We start from the raw sequence: 23,849 nt of genomic DNA on the forward strand, positions 1-23,849 counted from the left end.
AAAAATAAATACAGAGGCCAACAGCAGCTCTCTGGCAATAATCTGATTTCCTTCTCAGTCTCCTGTAGCTTGAATCTTAACCGAAACCCCAGGTTACAATGCACAAAATTCAAAGTAACTCTGCGTTCTCTCTATGCTGAGTGCTACCTTAATCATGGAACCACAACATGGTTTGGGTTGGATGATCACTTAGTCCAACCCCCTCCCGTCATGAACAGGACCACCTTTCACTAGAACAAGTTTCCAATAGCTCTGCCCAACCTGACTTTGACCATTTCCAGGGAGGGGACATCCACAGCTTCTCTGGGCAACCTGTGCCAGCACCTCTCCACCCTCACAGGAAAGAATCTCTTCCTAATATCTAGCCTAAACCTAACGTCTTTTAGTTTAAACCCATTACCCCATGTCCTATCACTACACTCCCTGCTAAACAGTCCCTCTCCTCCATTCTTGCAGGGGCCCTTCAGGTACTGGCAGGCTGCCATAAGGTCTCCCCAGAGCCTTTTCTTCTCCAGGCTGAACAAGTCTAACCCTCCCAACCTGCCTTTGTAGGAGAGGTGCTCCAGCCCTCTGATGATCTTTGTGGCCCTCCTCTGGACTCACTCCAACAGGCCTATATTGTCTTCTGCTGGTGGCCCTCAGAGCTGGAGGCAGTACTCCAGCAAAACAGCCCCAATCAAAAAGTCTGAGAGATACAAAAAAAGAGACGTAGTACATTTTCAGAAGTACATTTGTGCAGAGAGAGATTCTTTCTTCTTATTAGACCAAGGAAGGTCTTAAGTCAAGAAGGTCTTTTTCAGCTATAAACTGTTCCATGATTTTGTGGACCCATCCTAGTCAAAATGCACTTTTACTTTTCCAAAGCCAAAAAAAAGTAAGGAAGAAGAGCTGACTTACTCTTCAACAGCACTACGGGAGAAGTGCACATGGTCACAAAAGAAACCAGAAGTTCTAAGTGTGTGAGGCTGAATCAGTTATCACAGAATCACAGAACTGTAGGGGTTGGAAGGGACCTCCAGGGATCATCGAGTCCAACCCCCCTGCCAGAGCAGGCTCCCTAGCACATATTGCACAGATAGGTGTCCATATGGGTCTTGAATATCTCCAGAGAAGGAGACTCCACAACCCCCCTGGGCAGCCTGTCTCAGGGCTCTGTCACCCTCACTGTGAAAAAGTTCTTCTGCATACTGGTGCAGAACTTCCTATGCTCCAACTTGAGGCCACTGCTCCTTGTCCTGTCCCCACAGACAACTGAAAAGAGGCTGGCTATTTCCCTCTGTCTCTGACACTTCAGATATTAATAAACACTAATAAGATCCCCTCTTAGTCTTCTTTTCTCAAAGAAGACGACTGATTTCTAATTGTGCAATTTTCAAGCACCTTCATCAAGACTGATTTATATAAATATTTTAATTACTTTAGCAGTTCCAGAGAAACAAGAAGAATCCTTGCAAAAAAAAAAAAGGAACACATTTGTACCTAAATCGTACAGGATTTAAAGGAAAAGTCTACAAAAATTGGTTTAGGGTGAGATGGGTGAGGGAGGCTGCACTGTACTTACACTCCAGAGACTCAGTAATGCAAACAATGAAATTAATACACGGAAGGACTTTGGGCTCAGCCAAGATCTACAGAGATTAAAAAAGAAAACTAATTTAAAAACCATTTCTGTGGGTTTTGGCCTAAATGTAATTTAGGAGAAAAGGAATGGAAGGTCTCAACAAATGGGCTTGTTCAGACATCTCTGAAAAAACACATTTGAAGAAAATACTGAACAGTAAGTAGGCAACAGTCCAGCTTCAATTTTTGGTATCTAGTAGAGCTGACAGACCTCGAATCCAAAATGCATCATTTTATGAAAAAGATGAAGGACAGCAAGGAACATGAATGGTGAAATGCTTGAACATGCTTACACTGGTTTCTTTTCTTCTATTTCCTTCACACCAGAATGACATTATGCACTATTTCACATGACTAAAATATTATCTTCAAAAAAGCCAACAAGCCATTTCCAGATTTTACTTTTTGAAGACATAATGGAGTCCAAAATGTAAGAATGATCATAATTACATTATAAATTGTCATTACATATTACATTATATTGTGTAGGTATAAGTGATGTTATGCTTATGTAAATAATATTATGGTAAAATCACACAATCCTTTTCCAGTCAGTATCAGAAGTAATAACTTGATCAAATTCCAAAGAAGTTCTGCTTTGCTGTCTTTTTAGGAATCAGGCTAGTTACTTCCCCTACCTTAAAAACAAAAGAACAATCCTCAAAAAGCCGCAACATTTATTGGGGTGCATGAGAAAAGCCCCCAATCTGCCGGGAAGGCCCAGACCATCATATTCACCATTTGTATCTCTAAAGAGAGCTACATCTGAATGGTGCACGCTTCAAATAATCAAGAGATTTACAACATGCCTCTTCACCAGAGGCTTGCATGCCTCTTCACCAGCTGCCTGCAGCCTCCTCACAGCAGAGTTCAGTGGACTCCCAAATGTCCCACCTTTCCTAGCCCCGCTCATGATGCCAACTACAGTATCAGTATCCCATTCATACGCCTCTGCCAAGCTTGTCTCCTTCTGCTGAATGATGTCTTATCTCATTTCATTTGCAGCTTTCCAATATGCTGTTCTTGCCCAGGAAGATAGAGAAGGCTGCAGATATTTAATTTGAAAAAGCTACTGTCATAACAAAATTACTCTTTTGACAAGTTTTAGCTGGAAAAAAAATAAAAATGATCAAGTGTAGGATCACCCTGCTTTCTTTCAGCTACATAGCTGGGCTTCTGGAACTGAATTTCATACATCCAATTAAATCCATGTTGAAATGTAAGAATAACATTTACTGCGGAAGGGCTGAAGGCTCTCCTTGTTTATCTTGTTTTAGCATTTCTCAGTCTTTGGGATGAGAGTAATGAGATTCCTCTGAATTAAAAATGCAAATTTGCCTGCCCTAGAAAGACAAAAATTGTATCTGTGGGAGCTGTATTACTGGGATATTGGTAGTTTGCAGTAAGCTGGACAGCTCAGGAACTGATTGTTGTCCATGGATACTTACGCTATACTGCCTAGGATGAAATACTCTACTGAACACGCTCCACCATTCATACATTAACCTTCATTCCAGAGCTCCCACGTATCATCCTACTGCACCGTGGGCTAAAGACATTTTCACAGCTTGTCACATCACCGTCACACCACTGACATACTTGACACTATAAAAGATGCTAATGGCTGCGTCTAGGGATTTGATGTTTTCACCCCTTAATTATCAAAGGACTAGTTAAGTTTGTCTGTCAGCTCTGTGGAAAGTTGGGGGAGGCAGACTCTTCTCTCTTGGTCACGGGGTGGCAGCCACAATTACAGCATTCAGCCTGCAGACACTGCATGCCTGCCTGAGAGATGCTGCAGCTGGTCCTGCTCAGCTAAAGTGTCTTCACCCACACCCTCCTTTGCGCATCTCAACCTGTATGCAGCCCCAGATGTAACAAGCCTTGCAATGAGCTGAGAACCACACATCATGAGGCCCCATGTCCTGACTCCTTTGATTTCTAATGCAGGGACCACAGTGACTGTTAATAGAAAACCAGATGAATTTTATCTCTTATGATGCAACTAGGAAGCCTACCATGACCAGGGATCTGGGGTTTTATTTGTTGGGTTTTTTTTTTTTTAGGACAAAGTATACCAAGGATGAGGGTGTTCAGGAAGAAGGGTGGGGTTTTTACTATTTGTTGTTTGGTTGTGTTTTATTTCCTCAGACATGGCCACTTTTTTTTTTTCCATGACTCCGGGCTGCAGTGGGCAGGGCTAAGCAAACTGTGTGGCTAGCTCTTGGAGGTTTAAGGGGAAGGCTTCCTTCTCACGGCCCCTGACAGAAAAGCTACTTAGCAATCCATCCAAGCAGTGAACCCCTTCCTCCAGCAATTTAAAACTAATGTGATAGTCTTCTGAGGCAGGGAAATACACAGCTTACATATTTCTGAATATAGCTTATTTAGTAAATGATAGACTTACTAGTGAAAGGCCCACAATTAGATTTTTCCACATTTTTAAAGGTTTTTTCTTTTTTCCCTCCCCCCTCCTTCCAGTAAGAACAGGGACAGAAACATCATTTCTATAATTAAATCGCTAAGTTGCCATGGTCTTTGGAATAAACCCCAGAGATTCTCTCCCACCAGCTCCGTGAGCTGTTGGTACACGAGGCAGGCCAGGCACGCGGCGTGCCGCAAAGGAGCACAGCATGTAGTCAGCGCAGGCGCCCTTCAGAGCGAGAAACAAGGCAGGTGCCAACCAGGCACTGGGGATTTGTACTAGAAAAACTTGCAGGAACACAGGCTCCTTCGGGAAGCCATAGCATTTTATTACTTGTGAGGACAAACACTCCCAGCAGTTTCTGCCTCTAAAGAACAACAGGAGGGCTCTGTACTGCCCCGTTATGTGGTACAGGAAGGGACTGTGCGCCCCTCTTAGGGGTGGGAAGAAGATTGGTTTTAATCCATGTTTCTGTGGGCTGAATTCTTGTTGAGACGCTCTTTCATTGAAATACTGCCCAAGACATCCCCCACACCAGAGCTTATAAAGAAATCTGCAGAGGACCACACCATGGCTGTCATTCCTTACCACTGAGAGAAGCTCCAACACCAATTGTTTTGAGTAATTGGTCAGTAGTTCCGGACAGGAATTGAACAGTGGTCTCTACTTAGTTAAAAAGCGAACGCTTACTTGCAAAAAATTACTGGAATTAAGGGAATGCCTAAGTATTCTGATGAATTTGGATTTTAAGAAAATATGTTATGTAATAAACATTTTTCAAAGGATATGAGAATGTCTACATTATTGAGAAAACCTTTTTAAAAATCTGAAACACTTTTAAGAGTAAATGATAATTTAAATGGCATTTCATACATTAACAAAGTCTGAGTTTATATTTTATATTAATGAAATACTACCAAATGTAATCTAAACAATTTAATGGTTGGCTGGGCTAATTAGCATTTTTCAAAGACTGATAATTAGCATTTTTTTTTTAAACTCAAGGTCACAGCTCAGACCCAAGACTTTACTAGTTAGTGCACTGACAATAATTAGGAAGACGAATATAGCATTTTTATCTGAAGACCTTAGCATGATTTACTTCTGCATGTATTTCTGCAAAACACCTACAAGTTAAGTGACAACTTTTAAAGGTTGTGTTACAGAGAAGTAGGCTGAGACACTGGGAGAAAGCGTTTTCTTCAATCATCATAGTAGAACACAGGAAAAGAAAATGTTGCACACAGGCTGGTAAACTGTCTTGACAACTTTGCGAGGCTGATAAAAATATATGTCCCTTTTTATCCTCTTCTAAGACGGAAGGATTGCTGTTGAGCTGACACAAACAGTGTCATACAAATACATAAAAGTGTTTTCAGTGAAGATAGTGAGGGTCTAAGCACTCAGAATCATGAAGACTGCTGAGCATTTCCTTTATTTAATTAGAACTTCCCTCTATTAGAAATTAATGTATTAAGCACAGGCTGCTAGTATAGTACTCAGCATTATGAAAACACTTTCCATGCAAAAGCGATTGATACAGGATTCCTAACACCATCAATGTGAATCAGCACACACAACTCCTCCATAGGGTGTATTGGCATTTATAGTTTAGGGCAGATTAAGACCTATGAGCTTCACCTACAAATATCCTTTCTCAAACAGTTTATTACCTTTTCACAGCTTATTAGCTTTTCACTCATTTACTACTATTTGTACTACACAGGCACAAGAGACACCCACTGGAAATCACAGCTAAGCTGTGGTGCCTGCTAGCCCAAGATCTTTTCACAGAAAGCTTCCAGGTGATCTAGTCAAGACAGATGATCAGCAGGAACAAAGAAATACTAGGTCCTTTACTGGAATAGAAGCAAACCCACCAGTATATGGGAAGTTAAGCAGAAAGCCTGCAGGGAAAACACAGCTCAGTGCCTTAGCAACAAGACTCTCCAAGTGGGACAATAAGAGGAAAGATTCAGGTACCTAAACATAGGCAGCTTGTGCCATTTTGGGTGCCCTAAACACCTGCAATTTCAGGTGAAAACAAAAAACCTCCGTCCAACCTCTTTGGTTCATACCTGCAACAGAAAACAATCTCCACTATTTTAAACAGGGAAAGCTTTATCTTCTGGTTTTGTTTGATTTTGAGCTCCACTTGCAAAAAAGTGGAAGAAAACTGGCATACTGCCAGAATCAGGTCATCATTAGAAAATTCTTCCTTCACACAAAGAGCTGTAAACATAATGCTGTGTTAATGATTCAGTTTTACCTCTCCTGAATTTCTTCCACAGACTGGTGACCTGTGCAATCACCTCCTCAGCTCCTTATTATTTTACAAGCAAATGATAATTAATATAAAATAAAACCTGGAAAATTAAGTCTGTTGAAAATAAATACCAAAAAGCAAACTTCTCTTTATAATTACATGCTTTCATAGAAAAGATGGTGCACCGTACCACACGTTGTATTTTCCACATTTATCTCTATGAAATCACTGAAAAAAATCTATGACAGGAAAATATCAAGTAAAGGAGGCATAAATGCTAATATCCCTAGGTACTGACTAGTTTTGCATATGCACCTCTTCTAAATTCCCTCAAACATACAGTGGTCTATACCATGAGACACAGTATTCTTGTTTGTTTTCTGCTACAAAGACTGGGAGGGTCCTTTATTCTGCAACCATAAGGAAAATACTTACAACACTGAAAAAGAACCACTGATTACAATCACGGGACTAAAAAGAACAAAATTCCACCTTGTCATAGTTGTGAAAGACTAAAAAAGTGCAGCCAGTACAATTTTATATGTATATGCGTGTATCTGTCCCTGTTGGTTTCAGCATTCTGGATCAGACAAAATATTTGCAAGGGAGCTCAAATCCAAATCTGCCTGTTTGGCACTGCAAGATATGTGGAGTGGAAATCAAAGACTGTGCTGTTTTAGAAAGCAGAGGTATCCTGTGATGTGTCAAGCACAGAGGCATCGCATCTCTGGGCAAAGGCCTTGAATCATTCTTCTGCTGACAGGTGTGCTCAGGGAGAAAGAAAGAAAGAAGGGTTGTTTATCTTAACGTCTTTATGTATTTTCTGCAGCCTATTTACACTAAATGCAACAAAGCATCTTGGAAAACATGCTACTGACGTAACTCTGTGCTGTGGCTGAATAACATTAAACAAAATTCATCCGGCCTTTGAAATGCAACCTTTTTATTCTCTATTCTAAATAGCAAAATAAGTAAAAATTGAGGCTTTCATGTTTGCTGTCCCATCCTCATCTCCCTTTTCTCTGGTAAACACAAAGCAAGCACAATGAACACTGGACTAGCAAGCAGCGAGTAACATACCATAGATATCTGTTGCAAAATTTGGCATAATGTAAAGAAATTAGAACTTTAGGCAACTGTTCAGATAAAATGTTTAACCTACACTTGTATTTTATTTTTTTCCTGAAAACTATGGGCCAAATTTTGTAGCTGTTTATACTCAGTCTGTGGCAGTCCAGAACAGAGAGTCCTGCTTCTCAATGCAATTAATTTTTTGACACCAGATGTCCATGCCTGAACACTGGAAGCGTATTCACTTCTCCCCAATTTTTTTTAAGCTCTTATCTGTATTGACATAAGTATGTTGCCATGTCATATTTGAACACAGTGAAGCATTTCTCATAAACATTTTGAATACTGATGGTTAATATCTCTGTAATGCAGTACAAAACAAATCTGTAACAGCCCAACAGAGATTAACAAAAATTACTGTAAGGTTTTACTTCATTTTTTATTAATAAATGCATTTAAAAGGTACCTAAGCACCTGCTGGCTTCCAGGCTGAGCTATTTTTGTCAGGTATTTTTAAAAGAAATTGTCAAAGTACTTTCAAACACAAACATCAAAGTTCCTATGATGAATTCAAAGGCATTGACTTGGCATATTTGGTTCTCTGTTGCACAGGGAGCAAAATAATATAAGAAATAATGGAGTTGACCATATCACAAGAGCAGAAGAAGGGTGCTCTGGCTCAACAGGTTCTTCCCATCCACACTTTGCAAAAAGCCTTGAGAGCCCTGGGTAGACAAGGCAGGGATGTGCTGGACAATAACAGCAGCCCCTTTCTAGTTGCTGTGCAGCTACGCTCTGCCAAGTCAGGCAGATTCAGGGGACAGAGCCATAAAATAACCTATGCTGGCAAGGACCTCTGAAAGTCATCTGGTCCAACCCTTTGGTCAAAGCAAGGCCAACTTCAAAGTTAAAGCTAACTTCAAAGTAAGATCAGGTTGCTCAGGGCCATGTCCCATCAAGTTCTGAGTATCTCCAAAGACAGACATGCCCCAGCATCTCCCAGAGATCTGCTCCAGTGCATGACCTCCCTAGCTGTACGTTATTCTCCTTGTGATCAAACTGGAATCTGTTTTTCAACTGGTATAGTTGAAGACAGCAATGTATTTGCACTCCTTTCTGAGAAGCGCTGAGCAAATCAAGCTCTCAACTTCCCCATGTTGCAACCCCCTAATCATCTTGATGACCCTCCTCACTCTGTGGTGCCTATTTTACTCTCTTGTTTTGCCACTTCCTATCTGCAGTCGTGAAGGGATCTTGTGAAAGGGAAAGGAATAATTTCAAATGAGCAATGGCCTGGGCTTTAGCATATTTGAGCTCTGTCTTTCTTCCTCTTATTTTTCTTGGATGGGTATAGGAAAGTCAACTCCTTGGGTTTCATTCTAGTAGGGACTGTTGAGCTCCATGACTTCAATTAAACCTCCCTAAATTTACTGATCTAGTTTGCAAAACCAATGCTTTTCTATATTGATTACATGAGAAACAGAGGGCAGCTGGGCCCCTGAAATAGCCATGTTAGTTAATCACCAGAGGTAATTTGAAAGATGGATTAGAACCTAATGCAATACAACATGGAGCTCAACCTGACTAACTTTGGTAACAAATGTCTTTATTATCAATTGCATCGCTTTTGAACTTGATTGCTTATTCCATGTGCTTTTTTAACAGGAGACAATGCCTGAGCCAGAGTTATTAAAGCATAAATCAGACCCAAAAATCAAGAGTTGGGGCAAAAACTTTATGAAGTCTTTAGAGAAGGTCAAGACAGTTCTCTTTTTACTGTCTTCCAATTCTCCACCTCATTGCAGATATCAGTATAGCAACAATCACTTTGCCACTCCTTGCAAATGTGTAGTCAGTTTAATATGCCTCCCGGGGCATGAGCTCTTACTAGGGAATCGGGATCCTGTTGTGCTTGCGCCGTGAATCCAGCCAATGCTAAGGGATGCAGCTGCTCTGGAGAGGTAACAAAGCTCCTTGGACAGTAGACTGCAACACAAACTCAACCAAAAGCTCACTGCATACAGATGCCAAATATCTCTTAGATGGAAATGGCACTTAAAACTCTCTGAGCTGTGTGGGATTCAAACTGGACTTGTAAAGGAACTGCTTTATGCATGACTAGAAATAGCCTGAGACATCCCATGTCCTTAAAGAATGTAGGTTACATCTTTCAGAGTGAGCTAAAAGACAACCTTATTAACTCAAATTTTAACATTTCTGTAGCAGATGTCCTACTTAGAAGAATGGGCAAAATATCCCATAAAAGGCTGTATACATTTAGACGAAGGCAAAACTGTTTTCAGTGGAATAGCTTTTCTTAGCTGAAAACATAAAAATGGACAATATCACACCATCCAAATTCATTTCTAAGTGCAAATGTTTTGCAATATGAAAATTATTTTCCATAATCGTCTTGAAAGACTGGCAAGGCAGATGAGTCTTGATGCCAGCGTAACAGAAATCTGAAGTCTGTTCCCAGCTCTGCTTGTGAAGTGACCTTGAAGAAGCTGTCCAGTATTTTATTTGTGAAAACAAACCACTGAAAGATACTGTCAAAGTTAGAAATATGAACCATGTATAATGTGAAGGAAATAGAAATATTAACAGCAATTAGAATGAGAGCTGGAACTGCAATTTATGGTTCCTTGGCTTCCTATCATATGTATCTTTGTACATAATAACAGGGATAATAACACGGACTGTCTGTGTCTCTTCCATAGTAATGGTTCAGATAAAATCATGTACTCTGTTGTGTTTATCTTAGGGCTGTATATGAAATAAATGCAAGAAACTGAGAATATTAAATGATGGAAATCTAAAGGCCCAAGCCAGAATCAGTGGCACAGATATAAGATCAGTTCTCCTTAAAGCAGGATGCATTGATTTTCTTTTTTGCAAGCATGAAATGCTTTCCAGAAAGGAGAATCAAAACACAGCTCTTCAGTTTAAAAGTAAATCAGATTATAATTTCACTCAAGATACTTCTCTAATCTTCTTAAATAATCAAAAACACTTAAAGAGAAACATATAATCTTTCCTATAGCAGTACAAGTTTCTCCCTTCTCCTAGAGGGGATCTTACCAGAAAAAGGATAAATGGCAGGCTTGCACTGCCTAAATGAGACATTATTTGTGTGGCAAAACTCAACCATTAATGCTAATAACTGGAAATAAGTCCCACTTGCCTCTCAGGAAATAAAGTAAGGTTCTTTTTTCTTTTGGTTTTACTTGCAAAATGAAGACTTGAGATACTATGACACGTGCCACCACAAAACTACTTTTACAGCTGTTTTGATGGTAAGGCCAGACCTGAAAACACTGGTGTAACCTTTTCATAGCATTGGAATAACGACAGACAAAAAGTGTTTAGATTTTGTTTCCACTAGAATATGGAAACACGACAAACGTCAGGTCACCTGCAGTTTCTTCAGGCATCTAAGCTATATACTTTATATCAGTGTAATTCATTATACTCTGCCCTCGTGAGGTCCCATCTGGAGTACTGAGCCCAGATCCGGGGTTGCAATACAAGAAAGATGTAGAACTGTTGGAGAAGGTTCAGAGGGCCATGAAGATGACTAGACCTGGAACACCTCCCCTACGAAGACAGGCTGAGGGAGCTGGGCTTGTTCAGCCTGGAGAAGAGAAGGCTGCGGGGGGACATAATTGCAGCCTTCCAGTACCTGAAGGGAGCATACAAACAGGAGGAGAATCAACTTTTTAAAAGGGTAGATAATGGCAGGACAAGGGGGAATGGACTAAAGCTAAAGGAGGGAAGGTTTAGATTAGATATTAGGGGGAAGTGTTTTACAGAGAGTGGTGAGGTGCTGGAACAGGCTGCCCAGAGTGGTAGTGGATGCCACATCCCTAGAGGTGTTCAAGGCCAGGTTGGATGGGGCCCTGGGCAACCTTGTGTAGACCGAGGCCTGGAGATTGGTGGCCCTGCCTGTGGGAGGGGGGTTGGAACTCTATGATCCTTGGGGTCCCTTCCAACCCAGACCATTCTGTGACTCTATGATTCTATGATTGTACAATGTGACTTTAAGTCTTATGATACCAAAATGATTTAAAATTTTTATAGGGAACTATATTTATTAATAGTGAATTTAATGTTCGGTATCATGCCGATTCTGTAATCGGCCATGAATGCGTTTTAGATCATGTCCTACAAGACTCAAGAGGGATGTTTAGCTAAAAGGAAGCACAAGCACAGAGAGTATTAAATTGGACTTTGAGTTGTCATTTTCTGAGAGTAGTTTAAAGAAAGCCAATACCCATCAAAGTGATCAATCATGTCGGCCCTTGAGTGGAATTCTCCGGGCCTCTTTTTCCTGTCAACTATGGGTGCCTTAAGAGTATCATCAGACATGACGGCCTATTCCCTCACTTGCAGGCAGTTACGTCAGAAGCAGCTCACAGAACCGACAGGAGCGACTTTGATACACAGTAAACAGAAGAAGAAAACTGGATCCAATGTTTGTACTATCCCCCAACAGTGTAATTATTTGTTTACTTATCTTGCCAGAGAAGTCCAGTGAAAGTAACACTGGGCTAATGTCTTCAAAAAAAAGGACTACTCTGTAATTCTAAGAGACAGCAGGTCTGTTTTTCAGAGCCATCTCCTGATTTTAAGTCAGGAGTCTAATTTCTTCAATTTTCCCTTTCATCAATAACTATATTCTTTCTGTGATATGAAAGGTTCATGCTGTTGTTTCATGACATATCAAGTCCCCCATTTCTGCCAGCAGAAACATACCATATATGCACCTCTCAATCTACAAAAATATTGTGTCTACCGTCTATGCAGATGTGACCTGGAGTGGGGGAAGTCCTCCCTGAGCTATTACCAAATATTAAGCTTTTTCTTCCATTTTGGTATTTAATTGTTCCCCTGCCCACCCCTCACACCCCTCAATACCATTTTCTACTGAAAAAAGAAGGATATATTGGTTTATCTGGATTTCTGCTATGACATGGTTTTTAATTAGAGAGAGTGGACCTATAAAAATTCTTAAAGGGAATTCATTAAGAATGTTTTCTCTTTAGAAGTAAAATATGTGTAGTTTATCAATTTGATGAAGGACTTTTTATGAAGAGCTTTACAAAATTTTTCTATAAGGGAGAAGTAGTTAATTTACCTTTTTAAAGAGAAACGTCACCCAACATTTACTGCTATTGCATTTATCATCCCCTTTCATGAATCAAGACATTAGCTCCAAGAAATGTTTGGGTGAACTATAAATTACCTGTAATACAGGATCACGTTTCATTTACTAGGCATATCTAGCTTCCTCATGCAGTACTACCTCAGCACACGCAGAGAAAACACCAGTTTGCATTAGCAGTACAGTTATATTTTGCCGTATGTCACAAATAATGTGAGAAACTCACTCTCTGAGTTAAAAACAATGTAAGTTTCTAATCCTCTGCTGTGTGACAACAAGATCCAAGGGAGTCCTAAAAACTTAGTAACCAGCAGATGAATAAAAAGAAACATTAGTCAAGGATTTCTGGAGCTTGATGGATGTTTTTGAACATCCTGAGCTGACATTGCTGACTTTATTACACATTTAAAATATGATAGGTCCACTGTTGACTATATGTGTTTTATCTAAAGCTTACTTAGTTGTCTGGAAAAGATCTTGTGTTATGCCCAGGAGTTACCAGTGATAACATATATTTCTACTTTGAGTGGGCAACACTAAGTTGGAAGATATATTTTACTTCCTCAGGTTTTTTGGTAATAAAAGTCTCTTTTTTTTGTTTTGTTTTGGTTGCTCAAACACACTGAAAAGACCTCTACTTCTACTTTCAATATGTTTTTTTTTTTTCTGGTATTTTAAACACTGCACATTCAAAATACACAACAGTGCAATTCTTGCAAGTAACCAATAAGCAGCTGTAGTGGTAAGGATTCTATTTTATATATTTTTAATAATAGTTCTGCTTTGCTGTATTATGCATTCATAATTATGCAACAAAAACTGAGGAGCAAATCTAGCAGGTGAGTTCAGGAGATTGGAGTCTTCTTTCTTACACCATTTACTCCTGTATCCCTCTCTGTGATTTGCCTTCAAGCATCCCATGCAGGCCTTAGATGAATCTATAGGATTCAGAATGGTGCAGGGGTAATTAATTTTGTACATGTCCTGAGATTCTAGAGTTTCTGAAAGGGTACAAAATTATGGAAATACTTGCCCTTGTCCTTTTTTGCTTTCTTACAGGAGGTCTACCATGTCAGCTACCATTCAAATTCACTGGAGTAAACTATAACGCTATGGAGATTCCGAAGGCATGCCCTCTGGTCCCCTAAAAAGATGACTGCAACATTAGAATTTTTTTTTTTTAATTTTTTTTTTGTCTTCTGTCAAATGACCACAAACACATTCCCCCTTACCCCAACCACAGCATCACAGAAGCATCGTTAATTCTTTGCACAGACTCATTGGAATCATGGAACGAGTTAGGTTTGAAGGGGCCTTTTAAAGGCCATCTAGTCCAATCCCCCTGCAGTAAGCAAGGACATCTTCACTAGGTCAGGTTGCTCCGAGCACGGTCAAGCCTGACCTTGAACATCTGGGATGGGGCCTCCATACCCCTCTGGGCAACTTGTTCTGGGCCACCCTCATATTCAAGAACTTCTTCCTAATATCCAACCTAAATCTCCCCTTTGCTAGTTTAAAACCATTACCCCTCACCCTATTGCTACATGCCCTTATGAACAGTTCTTCCCCAGCTTTCTCATAGGCACCTTTCATGTATTGGAAGGCTGCTATTAGTTTCCTCCGGAGTCTTCTCCAAGCTGAACAAGCCCATTTCTCTCAGCCTGTCTTCATAGGAGAGGTGCTCCAGCCCTTCGATCATTTTTGTGACCCTCCTCTGGACATGCTCCAACAGGTCCATGTCCTTTTTGTGTTCCAGGCTCCAAAGCTGGACACAGTACTCCAGGTGAGGTCTCACCAGAGCAGAGTAGAGTAGAGAGGCAGAAGCAGATCTTGACTTGCTGGTCACACTCCTGTCTCAGTAAAAGCTTTGTTACATTACCAGTTCAAATAAGTTTCTATAAAATCATATGGACACTGAAAGGAAATTACACTAAATGTTAGTAATTTCTTAATACCTGGTGTTCAGAGATGCTTACAACACTAGTTCTACGGCTATAAATACACACAGACAATAAAATTGAAATATTTCATATTTGAGTGTGCACAGAAATTTTATCTAAATTAGAATATGATTATTTTTACTGGAAGTAGCTTCATTACTGTTAGCACTCAATAGGTCTTGCCTCTTTCTCCCCGGGGAGAAAACCAATGGCTGGAGAATGCCATATCCACTGTAGCATCTTTCTATAATTATCACAGAGACTACTAATATTAGGTGAATTTATTTTCTAACTTTGTGGAAAGAAAGTCAACACAATCTCTTATGAAAACCCTGCTGTGCCAGCATTATTTGTGTTCTAATATTTTCTAACAGCCTTTCGCAGGTATAAATGAGATGTCAAATCTAAATTAACACTGGAAACATGACCTGCCCTGCTCTTTTGCTGCAAACTGACAGCTCAGCCGCATATGTCAAATGTGAATCGCCCTCCCAGCTAACTAGAGACTCAGGATTGGCATATTGCTGAACTGCAAAACCTACTAACAAAACATCACCATAAAGAACAAGGCATCAAAGAAAGTTCCATAAACTCAAATTTTCAGTTCTTAGTTATTTTGGATCATTTTGCTGTGTTAATTTTTAAAATTTAAATTTACAAGGCCTCACAAAGTCTTCCTGCTTAGTAAAATATGGCTTTCAAATAAACCTCTTCCCCAGACAACTGCTTTTCCTATACAGCATTCACAAATGCTGTCATTTGGGTTCTGCTTCCTCCCTCATGATCAAAGGAAAACGAAACCCCATAACCTGGGATAAACTGCAGATGGTCATTTTATCAACCCATCCACCAAAACTGAATATACCCATATCCTTCTGAATCTTCCTTTCTGAAAAACAAGCCTGTTAGCTTTTGTCATATCCTTTACGGAAGGGAAAAACAAATTCCCTTCCCCTCTGTAGCAGCCTCCTGGTTAAGTAAAGGTTACAATATCTCCTCTTCATGTTCTTCTTTTTCTAAGCAACCATTGTTGATGAAGGTTTTCCTCTCAAGAATCAGTTTCTTGGACTCACAAAATTTCAATTGCTCTCTCCTGAACTTTATCCCATGGATCCTAATCTTTCCGGAAGCACAGGGCCTAGAAGCAGAAAGAGTACTTCAGCTGAAACCCTCCAGTGGTGCCTCTTTCCCTCCTGTTAAAATTTCTATGAAAAATCCTTCCAAACCAGCAAATAAATCAAAACTATTCATATAATACAAGCAGAAGAAAAACGTGGTGAAACGTGTGTCTTCATTTTCCAAACTTTGCTTATCTTCAGATCACCAAAAAAGAGGTTTCTAGTTCACATGGACTAAAAAAGATCTGAGAAACTTGGGAGACCTGTAAAAGCTTAACATTTCATGTCAGATAAAAGTAGAGATGAAAAAATCCTTTTTTATGCAAATGATAGAACCATATTGTCCATGGACCCCAAAAAGAAAAGGAACAAGGAAAGCATTTGGAAAAGCATGCCATCAAGTCCATAGAAAAATAGAGAATGATCAAAAACATTAAAGATTGACAAGAAAATACGATGTACTATTCTATAATTTTGATTTTCATTATATCTTCCTTATTGACTCATCGGATATGGCTAAACATAGTTTATGCAACTGCACGTTTTAGCTCTCAATTGTGAGAGACTTGTCTATGGTCCTTCTCATTTGGCAAATAAATACATAATGAGATTTTAGTGTGGTTCCAGTTCAGTGGCCACCCTCTCCTTTTCCTCTGCCATTTTACCTTACCTCTCTACTACTCAAAATAAGACTTTTGCCTACACATACCACTGTATTTCTCTGTTGACTCCCTTTCTCAACAACATCCTTATTTCGCACTGATTCTTATTGAAACATGATCTGTTTTGCAGGACATTGGTGTTGGTTCTTCAAGTTGAGGGCAAAAAAGAGGAGTAGAAAGGGTGGATGGATGTATTCCTAATTCACAGTATGATGGGATTCCAGCCTGCCCCATCTCCCACAGCACTTTTTATGGCTGCCAGAACCTGGTGTATATGGGAGTCAACTTCATGTCTAGGTGAGGTGGCGGATTCACTATTAAATCAACTGAGTTCTACCTCAGGATTTAAGGTAGATGACAGCTATGTAGGAAGTAGCCGTTTCCTCAGCAGCTAATGAGAATGCTCCTCAGAATAAACAAAAATAACAACTAGTCGTTATTGTAAATATTCATTTCTGTGCCAGTCACTTTGCCTTCTCAGGGTACATTAATGTACTTTGGAGATGGCAAGCACAGCTGAACAAACATCATATTGCACCTGAAGTTACTGAAGCACAAAAAATGAAGACAGTATATTGATGGTTCTGGGGTAGCAATATGAAGTCATTTCTGAAAGACAACTCACTAGATGCTGTCATATGTCAAACTCTGAGTCATTCTTGGGAAAGTTACGCATACTGTATATACAAACTGCAGTTATATGTCTAGATAATAAATGTGTCAGCCTTTTAGATTCAAACATCTGGTGCAAATAGGTGAATGCCCAGCAACTGATTACATAGATATTCCAGCCACAACACAGGTATAAATGTTTGAATGGTTTCAAGTATCCACAGTTGCGCTACTTAATTTGCATTTCAGATTTCAACATGTATAAGGTTTATTAACAAATACAGAGACGAAAGTTATCTCCATGTTTAGACTTTGAGAATTCAGCAACTCAGTGGTGTGGGAAAATCCATTCACTACACTACACATTCATCGCCCTGGCCCAGGAACTGCTTTAAAGTATCTGAGTGACCTGCTATTTTTACCATAGCTGTCTGTTGCTCTATGAAAAGCTGACCTTGGTTTAAGTGCCCACAGCCAAGTAACCATCCAAGTAGTGAATTCCATCAAGAAGTTTTCTATCACAAATTTCTTTATTTTTGTGTAGGCAAGGTCAACATTACAAATTAAACATTTCCTACCATAGCAATATTGAAAATTTTACAGTCACTCCTGTTGCAAGTGTAAGCATACACTGCACTACCTGTAAAAAGTGGCTGTTAATAAATGTTAACTTCAAGTCTCAAGTATGTGAACAACCAATATAGGCAAAAATGCACCTGCATCCTAGCATGTAAAATGTGGTATGATCCCACAAAAACATTACAAACTAAGGAAGCAACAGAAACATTTTTGTGATACAGAAAGGGTCATAATAAGTATTTCTCACAAGTCTGTTATCATTTCTCCTTTGACAATGTAACTGCCAAGCAGTTGCATAACATCAGCAGACCCATATAAAACAAACATGTCATGTCAACAAATGACAGCCACCCACCAGCAAACACTGTGATAGATCAGAAATAATACAAGAGTAGGATGACTCCCTGTGCCATTCCCAAATTAAAGTCACTAAATATTGACTGGGAGTTATTTGGAAAAACCACCTGGCCTCATTACATTGAGATTTTAAAATCTGGCCATAAGTGATCTGAATCAGTGCAATATATGTTTTGCAGGTGTAGCCATATTCCATAAATAAACTTACAAAGTGATATAGTAATGCTTAATGGATGCTTTGTGGCATTGGGGAAAACAATAAATAAATTTGAAATGATCCTTCCCCCTTCTTTTCTGATAAGATTTTTAATATATACTTCTCGTAAGAAGATAACTCACTATCATGACATAGTATACATTTTAACATCAGACAAAAAGATATTAAGAGTATGGGCTCAATGTGACTTCAGTTGCTAAAATTTCTTAGACTCATCTAGAAACGTCTCTTGTAACTTAATTAACTGAAGCCACTTAAACATACTTGTACCAAAGCCAGTACATGCAATTTGATACAAATAATGAAAAGGAGAGGAGGAGGAAGGAAATAACATTTTCCATTAAAAGCTACTAGGTGCTATTTGTTGATCCTTAATCATACAACTATGAATTAAAGGATGGTCTTTCACTGCAAGAACAGAAGTCCTAATTTGGGCTGTCTTGAAAGCCCCATCAACCTCTTAGGTCCCACGCAGGAGATGGACCCAGTATCTCTTTACCTGCAGAAGACACTGGCTGAAAAATGTGACAATATTTGACAAGTTTACATCCTGTTTGAATAAAGGGGATTTGCTTTTACCCCTACCAAGCCCCACTGGCAGTCCTCTGAGATGTCCTAAGAAGCAGACAGAAAAGCGCTCTAGGTATCTTCACACTCTCACATGGAAGAGCTCCCCACAGACCATGAAGCATATTTTGAACAAACACGTCAGCTGTAAGATGAGGAGGGCAGTTCACACTAGCAATAACAACTATATCTCACAAGGTATTTAAGGGCATAAGGGAACAAATTTCCAACAGCAGGAAATTTGGAGGACAAACCAGGGCTCAGCCACACTGCTGTGCCCATCTAGCATTTCACGCCCTGGGAATAAATGAAAGGGACACAGGGCAGAAAAGAGGCTCACAGCCTCTCACTGGTCAGGCAAAAGTAGGTGACAATGTCAACAATGTCGTGTCTCAAAAGCACTGCGCCACATCACGCCACTTCACAGAGACAAGCTGCATTTAAACTGGAAGTACATGAAACCATTCTCGAGGAGGAGGCAGTTGGTTAAGCTGTTGGTTAATATTTGTAATTTTTCTGAAGTTTTTATTTAGTTACTTAAAATAAACTCCTCCGCATATCCTGCCCAAGCTGCTCTAACAGTGAGGAGCGAGCTTGCCATCAGGTTTTCTCTGCCAGTCATGAAATTGCTCTGTTCAATCCCCATGCTGTTGTGGGAAGAAGAGCCTGCTTCCAAGTCTCCAAGAGTGAGCTCTTTGCTCTCTCCTTGCTCAGCCAAGACTAATTTTCCCTTTGGAGGTGAAAGCATTCCTGCACCGTGGGACAGGCTACTGAGCTTGGCTGGGGTGCTGAGGGAAGCTGACAGAAAGAGCCATGCTGATCGACCGGTTATGTTTCCCCTTTCGCACTAAATTTGCTGTAAATTCACACATCAAAGCCTGTCTGAAAGGCAAAGAATGTGCAAATCTGCAAAGCTTCACAGGAAGGAGACCGGAACCCTGGAGATCAATGTACAGCCAGCCACTAAATGCATATTTTAACAATACAACAACTCACAACCTTATGTCAAGTCCTTCCATTAGCAATCCAGTGAACAGTTATTACGGCAGTTCTACTTTATCAAAATTAATATCCAGTTCCATAAATTTGCAGTTTAGACACTTTTATGTGCAGAAGCTAGAGACATTTTATGTGTGGGTGTGCCTTTTGACACTGACACTTCTTCATCTCTGCAAAACAGCATCTTGCAGCCTGTACCGGTTTTCATCCTTTTCTATCTCCTAATGATTGTTTCTAGCCCATCAACTGAATTTTAACATGAACCATTGCATCTTCTGCTTGAATCAACATTAATGTATGTGTTTAGGCTCTGAAAATGTCTCCTCTTCTTTTGTTAGGCACCGTCAACTCCAAAATGGAGTATTCAGAAGCATCTCCCATATATTTAGCTATTAACATTGATGGCAACATGGCTAAACCACCTCAAACATACAGTATTTATCACTACAAGTTGCTAAACTAATAAAATGTCATTGTTTTCTCGCAAAAACATAAAAAGGTTGTATCAGGAAAAGGAGAGAGGGAAAGTTTTCTACAGAGAGATCATGGTGTATTCCAAGCCAAGCTATTAGACCAGATACAAAACCCCCTACAACCACAGAATAGTGCTGAGAGCTGCAAAGATAACTTAAGAATACTACTAATTAAAGATCATGATCTTCAGATGTCTACCCCATTAAAAGTAACTAGAGGGAAGCTTCTGGGCACCGAGATGATGTACTATAAGTTACTACTGATTCAGTTTGCTTGAATGGTGTTTGTTCTTCATCTTTAGATAAATGTTTGGATTAATAATCAGCTAATGGAAAAAAATTAATCATAACTATGCAAATTTTAATTTAAAAAAAAAGAGATACCAGTAGATAATCTTAAAAGGGCAGTATTGCAGACTTTAGTCAACAGAGACTTAATTCAATTCTAAACTGTACAACTGTTAACAGCTATTCACGGGAAGCCAAAACCAGAGTTAAATCAACTTATCCTAAATGTTGACAGCTGCTAAAAATGCATTTCCAGAATTGCTGTTTTGCTCACAGATGTATTCTAACTCAGCCTAAATATAGTAATCCTTCATAAGGATAAGGTCAGTATATTGGATAAGAATTATTAAAAAAGAAAAGTGTAATTTCTCTCGACTTCAAATTTAGATGCTTAGAGCAATTTTCTTCATCAGAATATGACACAGGATCAATAAATGGTTGTCATCCATTTAAGCCAGAAAAAGCCAATCTGGGGCTACTTAACAGGGCCTACTTATCCTAAATGATGCTAGACTTTCTCATAAAACTCCTTTATATCTCTTGTGTAGTAAGCTATATATGATTTGTACTTTTTAATTACTGCAATTTCCTTCCCTTAAATGAACTTCTGTATTTCTTTCATGGTTTTAGTAGTACTAGTGATCATGAAATGCCAGTTCAATAAACAAACTTTATAATTTTAGTATTTTAAATCTCCCAAGACCTAGTTTTGATGGCATGGTATCCTACTAAAATATTTATCATGTGACATTCTCTGACTTTAAAGTATTTTGTAGCTTCTAGTCAAATAGCATAGCATCATGTCAGGAACGCGACATCAGTTAATGAACTTTGTTCAGCTTGGATTCAGAGTTGTTTTAAGCCTCTAAAAAAATCACAATATTGTACTATCTTATCTGGTTGTATTTTAAACCAGTAATTAATATGCATGAATTCTAAGATATTTTTGATATCCTGTATCTTTATGCTGGGCAGTATGAAGCTCTGAAACAATGCTGAGAACTGACTACAGATATTGTTATCTGATCTGACTTTGTAAAACTGAAACAAAGGTCCTTCTGATTTGCTAGACAGTTCTTTCACTGCATCCAGATATTTATCAAACTACTGTCTCTAAGTTGGTGAAAAAACAGTGTATTCTGAGAACTCCTTTTGACCTATGGTTGTATCAACCGCAATTACAAAACACATATAAAATCCAGGGCAGAAGTCTACTTACTACCTTACAATCAAGAATATCTCTATTAAAAATGTATGGGGAGAAAAGGAAACACAGCTTTCTGCATGAAATCCACTTTGGCTTCAGTCACTTGATATTTGTTTGTTCTCTGTGTGCTGCACAAAATTACTGAAGCACACAGAAATGACACTTTGCCCTTGGGTAAAATGGAATGACAGATTAAATGAGTAAATGGAAGGCTTGGAGCTTCCTCCAAAGGGAAAAAATAAGCTACTTAAATACTTTCAAAGCCTTTTCAAGTGTCGGCTTTTTTTTTTTCTTTTTTTTTTTTTTCTTCAAATCAAGAAACTAATTATTTACTGAACCAACTTGAGGGTCTTAAAAAAGTAGGGAGCATGAGAGAAATGAGTGGGGCATGGAACTTGATTAGTTTACCCACAGCACTGTCTGCTTTCATAAACACCTGATTTTAACCTAAAGCTACACAAGTCTCCTACTTTGTAAGAAAAGACCAGTTGCATCAACAGCTGATGCATCAGAATGCTTCTTTCTGTCGTAACATAGGTGAAGCCACTGATTGTGCTTCACCTTCAGAAACTAAGTCTATTTTATAGTGTATTTTGACCCTTCACTGTAACTTAAGGGACCCTCAAAAGCACAGTAAAAGAAGAGTCACATTTTAATTAAATCGGACTGCAGGCTCATAAGAATGTACAATTTCTGTAGGAATTAAAGACAGATTGCAATAGCTCAATGCAAATTCAGCTTTTTGCTGCAGTCAAACACCTACCTAATACTCACTAGCAATGGCACAGAGCACGCACTCAAGCTCTTATCCCTGAATTAAAGAACCTTCTTTGAGCAATTTTAACTTCTCTGGAGATATTCAAGACCCATCTGGACGCCTCTCTGTGCAGTATGTGCTAGGGAGCTGCTTTGGCAGGGGGGTTGGACCTGATGATCTCTCAAGGTCCCTTCCAACCTCTACAATTCTGTGATTCTGTGATTTCACAAGGGATGCCTGATAACATCCATGCATTTCCCAGTTTCAGTGTTGTAAGTTTTCTCCATTTTCTCTTAGGTTACATTCTATTGATATTTGTTACTGAAGAGGAGTATTTATATTACATTCCTTTCTTCAAAACAAATAAATTTAAACCTTTACCTTTCAGAATAAAGTAACAAACTCAAACTTAGGATGGATTTGAATTTATTGAGCTCACTGATCAAATGAGCAAATTGAGGAAACAGGTAAGCATCCCTTGGATTGTCATCTTCCCGTCTCATTTTAAACAGCAAATTTGAAAGGGGAACAGATGATAATGTCTACATCAACATGACTTATGCAAGAACTCACTTTTTTTTTTTTTTGAAAGGAAGTATATATATGTCTTTTGTAGAGCACTAGAAAAATAAGAAATGGTCTGATTTAATTTTCAGAAATTTTTCAGTAAATAAAAAGCACAGATGTCATAGCACTGTGAGACAAAGGAAAAAAAGAAAACCAAAACAAACATAAGGATAGAGAACATCAGAAAACCAGCGTCCTGAGACACTCCTTCACAAAACTGTTGTCTTGCACTTAAAGAAAACTGGAGCTTCAGTAGAAATATTAACATGAAACAGCTTAGTGTTCCCAAGCAGGGAGCTGTGAGGATACTTGTGCTATACAGTAGGGTATAATTTCAATTCAAATGCAGTGAAAAATGCCAGCAGGTGTTAAGGACAATCTACAGCTAATTACACTTTCCTGAAGCAGACAGGTTTGATTTCTCCTATGCAAAAAGGCTGATGGAGCTGGAATTGTTCAGCAGGGCTCATATTGACAGGACAAGGGGCAGTGGTTTTAAACTAGAAGAGAGTAGATTTAGAGCTGTCAAAAGGAAGAAATTTTTTATGATGAGGGTCATAAGACCCTGGAACATGTTTTCTGAGAAGTTGTGGTGCCCTATCCCTGGAAGCATTCAAGGTCAGATTGGGTGGGACTGTAAGCAAACTGATCTAGTGAAAGATGTCCATGACTATGATCATGGGGGCAGATGATCTTTAAAGGTCCCTTCCAACCGAAACCATTCTGTGATTCTATGACATTTCCCGTATCTTGAGACTAAATAGATGCCTCATTGAAGATCTGATATGGAGCTGCAGATGTGAAGTCAAGTAGCTCATAGTAGGTACAAAACTGAAGTAAAAAAAAAAAAAGAAAAAAAAAGAAGAGAAGAAAAGCACACACTGCTGTAACAGGTAACTAGGCATATCCTCAGAAGAAAGACCCATCATGGGCTACTCAACACAAATATAAGACTTTGGG

Source organism: Gallinula chloropus (assembly GCF_964237585.1).
Source record: "Gallinula chloropus genome assembly, chromosome: 2".
NCBI lineage: Eukaryota > Metazoa > Chordata > Aves > Gruiformes > Rallidae > Gallinula > Gallinula chloropus.